An 8,843-nucleotide genomic window follows, 5' to 3' on the forward strand; every position below is an offset into this window, starting at 1 on the left:
GCTGAGACTGCACCTACCTTCCAGCCTGGGTGACAGAGGGAGACTCCTTCTCTAGAAAAACCAAAACAAAACAAAGAAAACAAAAAAAACCCAACCAAAAAAAAAAACCGATCTTTCCCGCATGGCCTTGCCTCTCTCCAACCTCCCAGGGTATTTCCATAGTCTCAGTAGACCTTAGCTATCAGAAAATTTCTTTACCATGACTCTTTGTTTATTGTGCAATTATCTGAAGATAGTCTTCTGATGGCATTCTTTCCTCTCCTTTCCTTGTGTGTCATCATTATTTCTTGCTTCTTCCTGTCTTGTGCTCGCTCTCTGAAATCTGATCTATCCTTTAGTCCTATCTCAGGTGTCCTTACGGAGCAAGACTGGACGGAGCCTCTTTCCTTCTCTGGAGCCCACGGCATTTAGCTGCTATGACGATCGTGCTCATCAGCAAACAGGAGTGCACTTGCATGAGACTTATCCTTCCACCATTCTTCAGGTTCCTTAAAGCAGGGACTGTTCTGTACTTAGCCCTGCTCATGGCACATTGTATTTGCTTGATAATTATTCCTTGAATTTAACCAGAAATTCCAATTTGGAAAGCGAGGACATATATACACCTAGCACAGTATATTTAAATAGACTGGAGATAGTTTTCCTTGAGAAATACCTCCTATTTAAGCCTTTGCCACACAGGTATAGGCCTGGAAATAAAAGGTGTGGCTAAAAACTACCTGCTCAGAGAACTCTTTTCTTCTGATTTTCTTTACAGATTCTATAAGCTGTAAAATAAACCAATGCCGTCTCTCATCACCTATAATTAGGAAGTTGTGAATAACTCTTTCCTGGGGACCCACTGAGTCAGAGGTTCACACCTGGTGGGGCGAGTAGTGGGCGTGGTCAGTGACGAATATTCTTTTGGTTTCAGCACCAGCATCAGCTATTTATGTATCAGTGATGCAAATCTCCATGTGCAGCGTCCTTCATATTGTTCAGAGTGCTTTCATACCCTTGCCCAAACAGGACCGAGCGGGGCTGGCTGCCGAAGAAAGGAACTTGATAAAGCAGGTTCAAAGGGTCCCTCCCTCATTTCTTGCACTGGAAGTGTTAGCCTTCTTCAGGAAGGGCAACACAGTGGGAAAAGAGAAGTGGAATGTTGCAGTTCTGATAGCCAATTAGATATGAGAGTCAGAAGCTTAGCATAGAGCATAGCTGAAGAGTACGTTTCAGTCATTGCCATAACAACAGGAATGAAACCCTGACAGTGGGTGGGATCACCTGGGAGGGTACGGAGGAAGAGAAGGATGGATTGAGAATGGAGTCCCAATGCTTGGGTGGTGCATGGAGGCCAGAACACCAGAACAGGCCAGGAAGGTGTGGGTAGAGAGGCCAAGGAGAGAGAGAGAAGTTGCTGTGGAAATTGATAACTTCAGTAAATGAGAGAGAGGTCAGCTGTAAGGTAAGAACCAAGAAGGGTCCACTGGATTTGGCATGGAGCAAAGGGATGGAGTGAGTGGGGTAAAAGTGAAGACGGGGCCGGGTGCAGTGGCTCACGCCTGTAATCCCAGCACTTTGGGAGGCGGAGGCAGGTGGATCACGAGGTCAAGAGACCGAGACCATCCTGGCCAACGTGGTGAAACCTCATCTCTACTAAAAATACAAAAAATTAGCTGGATGTGGTGGCACATGCCTGTAATCCCAGTTACTTGGGAGGCTGAGACAGGAAAATTGCTTGAACCCAGGAGGTGGAGGTTGCAGTGAGCCGAGAATGCGCCATTTCCTTGAAAAATACCTCCTACTTAAGCCTTTGCCACACAGGTATAGGCCTGGAAATAAAAGGTGTGGCTAAAAGCTACCTGCTCAGAGAACTCTTTTCTTCTGATTTTCTTTACAGATTCTATAAGCTTGAACCCAGGAGGCGGAGGTTGCAGTGAGCCGAGAATGCGCCATTGCACTCCAGCCTGGGCAATAAGAGTGAAACTCCATCTCAAAAAAAAAAAAAAAATTAAAAAAAAAAGTGAAGATGGAAGGTGGATTTCTGTGGTGCCAGAGAGGAATGGCAGTAAGGAGAGCATAGTGGACATGGAGATGTGCTGCTCAGATCTCCCCCAGGGAAGGACTCGTTGCCCAGCTATGGGAGAGCAGTCAGCAGACAGCTTCCAGCTACCAGCATCTTCACTTCAGGGTCCACTGGCTGCAGAGAGCTGCCTGGTCCCTCTCCCTGGTCACAGCCTTTCTCTGGGCAGCCCCATGTGGTGACTGAGCAGGGCTGGTTATAAATGCCTGGCTCTTTCAGTCCAATTTGCTTCGCTTATGGACAATACCACCCCCAGCTCTCTGAAGAGTTATGAGAGGTGTGGTTGGGCCTACAGCTCAGTTTAATTTCTCCCTCTGCTCACTCCTGCTTCCTCGCCCTTATTCATAGGTCTTAATTCCTAATTAACATCTTGCACCCCAACTTTATCTCAGCATGTCTCCAGAGAACATGGTCTCCAACAGAGTGGTGGAAATAAGTCTTTTGAAGAGTTTGATTGAGAGCAGGGATTGCGGGGCAGGAAGGAAGGAGGAAGGAAAATCAGTGGGGCGTGTTGACACACCTATAGTCCTAACTATTGGAGGCTGAGGTGAAAGGATCGCTTGAACCTAGGGGTTCAATGCTGCAGTGAGCTATGATTTTGCCACTGCACTCCAGTGGGGTTGACAGAGCGAGACCCTGCCTCAGAAAAATAAAATGTGTGTGGACTGTCAAGATGGATTTTGTGCACTGATTCTGGAATTCAATGGGCTTGCTATTTCTTCAAACTACGCCATATGTATGCCAAGCATAGACTCTATATAATGTACAAGACATGATGAAAGTACTGGACAGAGCAGGATTGAGGTGAGAACCCTCTAGCAGCTTAAGATACTACAGTTAATCAGTTCCAATTTCTCCTAGCTGTACCATTACCTATTCTGTATTTTTCCATTTATTCCAGAAGTATATACTTTGGAATGTCATGAAATGGCTTAATCAAAGGGAGACCCCTGGCCTATCACGCTGCCTGGTTCTGTCTGTCTAGTAACCCTGATAAGAGAGGATGGAATGAGGACAGCCTGCCGAGACCTGCCCTTGTGGAGCCCCCAGGGGCCTGGCGACTACACTCAGCTCTTCTCAGGGCTCACAAAAACACTTTACAAAACATCTTTCTGTATGTCATACGAGGGTTTTGCCTACAGTCATCACCAAGGCCCCCGGTCTGTAGTTTTCTCTTTTTTATTTTTGAGACAGCCTTGCTTTGTCACCTAGGCTGGAGTGTAGTGGCACCATCTTGGCTCACTGCAAGCCTTGACTTCTTTGGCTCAAATTATCCTCTTGCCTCAGTCCCCCAAGTAGCTGGGACTACAGGTGTGCACCACTACAACTGCCTAATTTTTTTATTTTTCGTAGAGATGGGGTTTTGTCCAGGCTGGTCTTGAACTCTTGAACTCAAGTGATCCACCTGCTTCAGCCTCCCAAAGTGCTAGGATTACACCTGGTCTGATCTGTAGTTTTCAACATTTGCTTTTTTCAATTGTCATTTTTTTTCCATCTTTGGGAGTCAGAGCCACACAATCTCCAAATTCTAATACTTCTCTGCCTCTTTGTGATTCCTCAGAGATTATTTATAGTGACTCAGAGATACTCTCAGTTAATTTTCACTTTGGTACTTGGGATTATAATCCATTCAGAACTGGAGGTGTGAACACATTTGGAACAGCTGCAGTTGCTATGTTTTTTTTTCTTCCAGGTGTTATGGTGATTACTACTCAGCAATGGCTGTTCTGCTGTTTCCTAGTCAAATGCCATGTTGCTTACTGAGAAGCCAGGGGCACTTCGAGCCTTCTGCTTTTGCTCGATCATCTGGAAACATTATTCTATTCCTTTGGACATGGGTAAGGGACCTGTCCCTAACTTGTCCTTCTTTTTCCTTTGCTCTTAACCAGTTTCACTTATACCAAGACCAAACTTCCTTACTTTTCCATGTAGGAAACAAGACACCCTCAAGGTCAATGCCCTGCCACTCCTTATGTAGTGAGTGATAAATGCAGCCGGGTATGGTAGCTCATGCCTGTAATCTCAGCACTTTGGGAGGCTGAGGCGGGTAGATCATGAGGTCAGGAGTTTGAGACAAGCCTTGCCAACATGGTGAAACCCCTGTCTCTACTAAAAATAAAAAAATTGCCAGGCGTGGTGGTGGGTGCCTGTAACCCTAGCTACTCGGGAGGCTGAGACAGGAGAATCGCTTGAAATTGGGAGGCGGAGGTTGCAGCGAACCAAGATTGTGCCACTGCACTCCGGCCTGGGTGACAGAGCAAGACTGCATCTCATAAAAAAAAAACAACAACAAAAAAAAACAGTAAAAGAAAAAGGAAAATGCTCGTGGAAAATTAGGAGAAAACTAAGGGAATAACTAAAAAGGACGCGTTCACGCTTTCTGACAGTAGAGTTGCACGTTTTCAATTTATTTTGGCCACCAGATGGCATAACTGGGTTCATTGAGATAAAGAGGAGGCCGCTACCCTGAAAAAACAAAACCCCAGATACTTAATGGTGAAAATGCCCCTGAGAAAGCTCATTTCTAATTCTTACTCCCAGCTGGCTTTTTATACATAGGCAGGGAGCACTCAACTTTGGAATTTTAAGGTTCAAAAAGGAATTTGTCTGTACCTGATGGCCAGAAAACTGCATCAAAATTGTCAACTGGCACTTAGAACTGTCTGTTCTAAGAATTAGAAATGAGCTTGTGTCTTCTTCTCCTCCCCCTCCCCCTCCCCCTCCCCCTCCCCCTCCCTCTCCCTCTTCCTCTTCTTCTTCTTCTTCTTCTTCTTCTTCTTCTCCCGCTTCTTCTTCTTCTTTTTTTACATAAATTAACCCATTTATTATAGGCCAGTGATGTCTCAAAATGTAGAGGAGCGTCTACTGGTCTTTCAGTTCCTTCAGTCTTCTGATGGCGGACTTTACTGTGACAGCGGAAGTGGTATTGCACGTCCAGGCACCACCAGCCACTGTCTTCATGCAGGAACCACAGTGCCAGATCCCCACAGCTGGTCTCTTCATCTTGGTTTTGCCACAGAAAGAGCAAGTGTACTTGGCATGCTGGCTGATTTCAATTTTCTTCACCATTTTCCGGAGGGAGGCCCCATAGCAGGTCCCGTACTTACCGACGATCTCAACTTTCTTGGTACGTTTGGCCATATTGCCGGTCCAAGCCCAGAGAGACGTCTATCTGCTTCTAACACACACCTTCCTTTGAGGTAAACTCCTCATGTTGAGCGGATGAAGAGGGTGATGAGGGATTGTTGCTGATATTAGCATTGTTGGGCTAAAACATGCATCACATTTTGTCAGGAGAAGGGCTGACTGCCCTGTGGAATCTGAGGATGAGTGGCGTTGGCCCCTAAGGATTAATTTGTCCCTTTCAGTTTCATTTAAATATGATTTGGAACTTGTGGGATTTGGGTTACAGCAAGAAGGGAACTGAGAAAGTAAAAACGGTTAGTGCTTGTTTTGTGCTTCTGCATATTTTAGACCCTGAGGGCTTTTAAAGGTCTATTTCTAGTATTTGTTTTAGGTGGATAGATTTGTATATTCAACAAGCATTCCAGGCACTGTATAGGGGCTGGGGATAAATAGTAAAGAAGGCAGAGTTCCAACTTTCAAGGAGTTTTCTAATTTTGGTTTACAGTCTCACAGGGACAAGATGGAAACCCCACAGAGGCTCTTTGAGTGCGGCCCCAGGGAACACTCAGTGCCCAGATGTGTGAAGGGGGATGCAGCTCCTGGTGAAAGCAGAAGCCCTTTAAAACTTTATTGACTGGCTGGGTGTGGTGGCTCACACCTGTAATTCCAGCACTTTGGGAGGCTGAGGTGGGCAGATCGTGAGGTCAAGAGATCGAGACCATCTTGGCCAACATGGTGAAACCCCATCTCTACTAAAAATACAAAAATTAGCTGGGCATGGTGGCATGTGCTTATAGTCCCAGCTACTTGGGAGGCTGAGGAAGGAGAGTTGCTTGAACCCAGGAAGGGAGGTTGCAGTGAGCCAAGATCGTGCCACTGCACTACAGCCTGGCGCCTGGCAAGAGAGTGAGACTCTGTCTCAGAAAAAAAATAATAACAATAATAAAAAAAACTTTATTGACTGCAAAGAATAAACCAAAATGGGCTGGGCATGGTGGCTCACACCTGTAATCCCAGCACTTTGGGAGGCTGAGGTGGGCAGCTCACAAGGTGAGGAGCTCGAGACCAGCCTGGCCAAGGTGTTGAAACCCCGTCTATACTAAAAATAGAAAAATTAGCTGGGCATGGTGGCAGGCGGGTGCCTGTAATCCCAGCTACTCAAAAGGCTGAGGCAGGAGAATCACTTGAACCCAGGAGGTGGAGGTTGTAGTGAGCCCAGATTGCGTCACTGCACTCCACAGCCTGGGTGACAGAGTAAGACTCTATCATAAAAAAAAAAAAAAGAATAAACCAAAATGGCAAAGCTTCTTGATAACATCCCAGCCTTTTTTTTTTTTTTTGAGATGGAGTCCTTCTCTGTCGCCTAGGGTGGAGTGCAGTGATGTGATCTCATCTTACTGCCATCTCTACCTCCCAGGTTCAAGCAATTCTCCTATCTTAGCCTCCTGGGTAGCTGGAATTACAGGTGCACGCCACCACGCCCGGCTAATTTTTGTATTTTTAGTAGTGATAGGGCTTCACCATATTGGTCAGGCTGGTCTTGAAATCTTGACCTACCCACTTCCCGTATGAGCCACTGCACCTGCCATCCCAGCCCATTTTTTATACAAAGAAACATCAAGGGTTTAATAAAGAAAGAAGGAGATAGTAGAATAATGGGAACCATGTTGCAAAAATATAAATCACTCACTGGTGATTGGTAGCATCCTAATGATCTAATAAAATGACTGGTATATGAGATGGAGCCAGTGCACCCTTCTGTGATCAGCCAGAGGTTTCAGCAGCAGTGGAAGATGCATACCAGAAGTTGGTGCAGAGGGTGGATTAGAGAGAATCAAAACTGGTGTCAGGAGCTGCGTGTGGTGGCTCACATCTGTTATCCCAGCACTTTGAGAGGTTAACATGGGAGAATTGCTTGAGCTAGGAGTTTGAGACTAGCCTGGGCAACATAGGGAGACCTCATCTCTGCAAAAGTTTTAAACAATTAGTGGGACATGGTGATGCATGCCTGCAGTCCCAGCTACTCAGGAGGCTGAGGTGGGAGAATTGCTTGAGCCTAGGAGGTGGAGGCTGCAGTGACCCATAATCGTGCCATTGTACACCAGCCTGGGCAACACAGCAAGATCCTGTCTCAAAAAAGAAAAAAAACTGGTTTCAGGAAAAATAGTTGGGAAGCTATGGAAATTGCTCCAGTGAGAGGTGATGAACGCCTGAATTAGTGGTGGAAATCTCTCTGAGCCTATTCTGTTTCAGGGTATTGCTTGATTAAAAAAAAAAAGGCAATAAATAAATAAATAATAAATAAAAAATAAAAATAAAAAAAGGCAAATTAGCCAGGTGTGGTGGTGGGCACCTGTAATCCCAGCTACTTGGGAGGCTGAGGCAGGAGAATTGCTTGAACCCGGGAGTTGGAGGTTGCAGTGAGCCAAGGTCACGCCATTACACTCCAGCCCGGGCGACAGTGCGAGACTCCATCTCAAAAAAAAAAAGACAGTGGTTAAGGGACTGAGTGGGGACAGACGGGAGATGGATTTCAGGGTAGGAGGGGTGGACATAGGGTGAAGGAGAGGAAGGATGACTGGAGAGAACAGCAGCTCCAGTGGCCTGACCCTAAGGCCCGTGTGCTTTCTGGCGTATTGTGTTGCCTTGTCATAAAACGAGGATTCCACTTTAGTCCAACTCTTCCATTTTACAGTGAAACGAGGAAATCCCAGGAAACAGAAACCTTCATTTAGGTTAAGCTGCAAGTTGATGGAGAAGCAAGAGTAGAAGCCAAGTCTCCCTTCCCTGATCCAACCCTCTTCTGCAGGTTCACGGCAGGGTCCACATTAGAACAACCTGCAGAACCTTCCAAATCACACATGCCTGGCCCATCCCCAGTTCCAGTGAACCAGAGTCCCTGGGCTGGACCCTGCCTCACCCCAGTCAGTGCACAAGCATCTCTTCCTGGTGCAAGCTTCCATAGCACGTTCTGCCTGGACCACTTTCTCTTTCTCTGTTTTATAATTGCACATTACATACAACCATTGATAACTGAAAAGGCTCGCAGTGTTTGGATAAGGAACCATATGCAAAAAAGTTCCACAGTTCTTCCTTGTAGGCCCACTTAACTAATTTGCAAACATCTCACTGAAACTGCAGGGGAAGAGGCTTTAGAAGGCTGCTCTCCAGTAAGGAAAGGTTAATGGAAATAATTGTAAGTAAGCAGTTGCCAGTCTAATTTTTATAAAATTGGTATTCTCTTTATGAGTGTATTTTGGTAAAAATAGGGAATAGTTTTTTTTTGTTTTGTTTTTTTTTTTAGTATAGCCTCTCGCTCTGCTGCCCAGGCAGGAGTGCAATGGCTTGATTTCAGCTCAGTGCAACCTCTGCCTCCTGAATTTAAGCTATTCTGCCTCAGTCTCTTAAGTAGCTTGGATTACAGCGCCTGCCACCATGCCTGGCTAATTTTTGTATTTTTAGTAGAGATGGGGTTTCACCATGTTGGGCAGGCTGGTCTCCAACTCCTAACCTCAGGTGATCTGCCTGCCTCGGCCTCCCAGAGTGCTGGGATTACAGGTGTGAGCCACCATGGCCAGGAATAGTTTTAAAACATAAAAAACACAAAACTTTTTAAAAACATAGGTTTTCTAAAGCTTTTAGTCTCCCCTACCCC

At 45.8% G+C, this 8,843-nt stretch overlaps 1 pseudogene; it reads right to left on the reverse strand.

The window, feature by feature from the left end:
• Window positions 1-4,820: 4,820 nt before the first annotated feature.
• On the reverse strand, window positions 4,821-5,227 carry LOC100413283 (ribosomal protein L37a pseudogene; annotated as a pseudogene).
• Window positions 5,228-8,843: the final 3,616 nt, after the last annotated feature.

This window comes from Callithrix jacchus, chromosome 4, assembly GCF_049354715.1.
Source record: "Callithrix jacchus isolate 240 chromosome 4, calJac240_pri, whole genome shotgun sequence".
NCBI classification, from domain to species: Eukaryota; Metazoa; Chordata; class Mammalia; order Primates; family Cebidae; genus Callithrix; species Callithrix jacchus.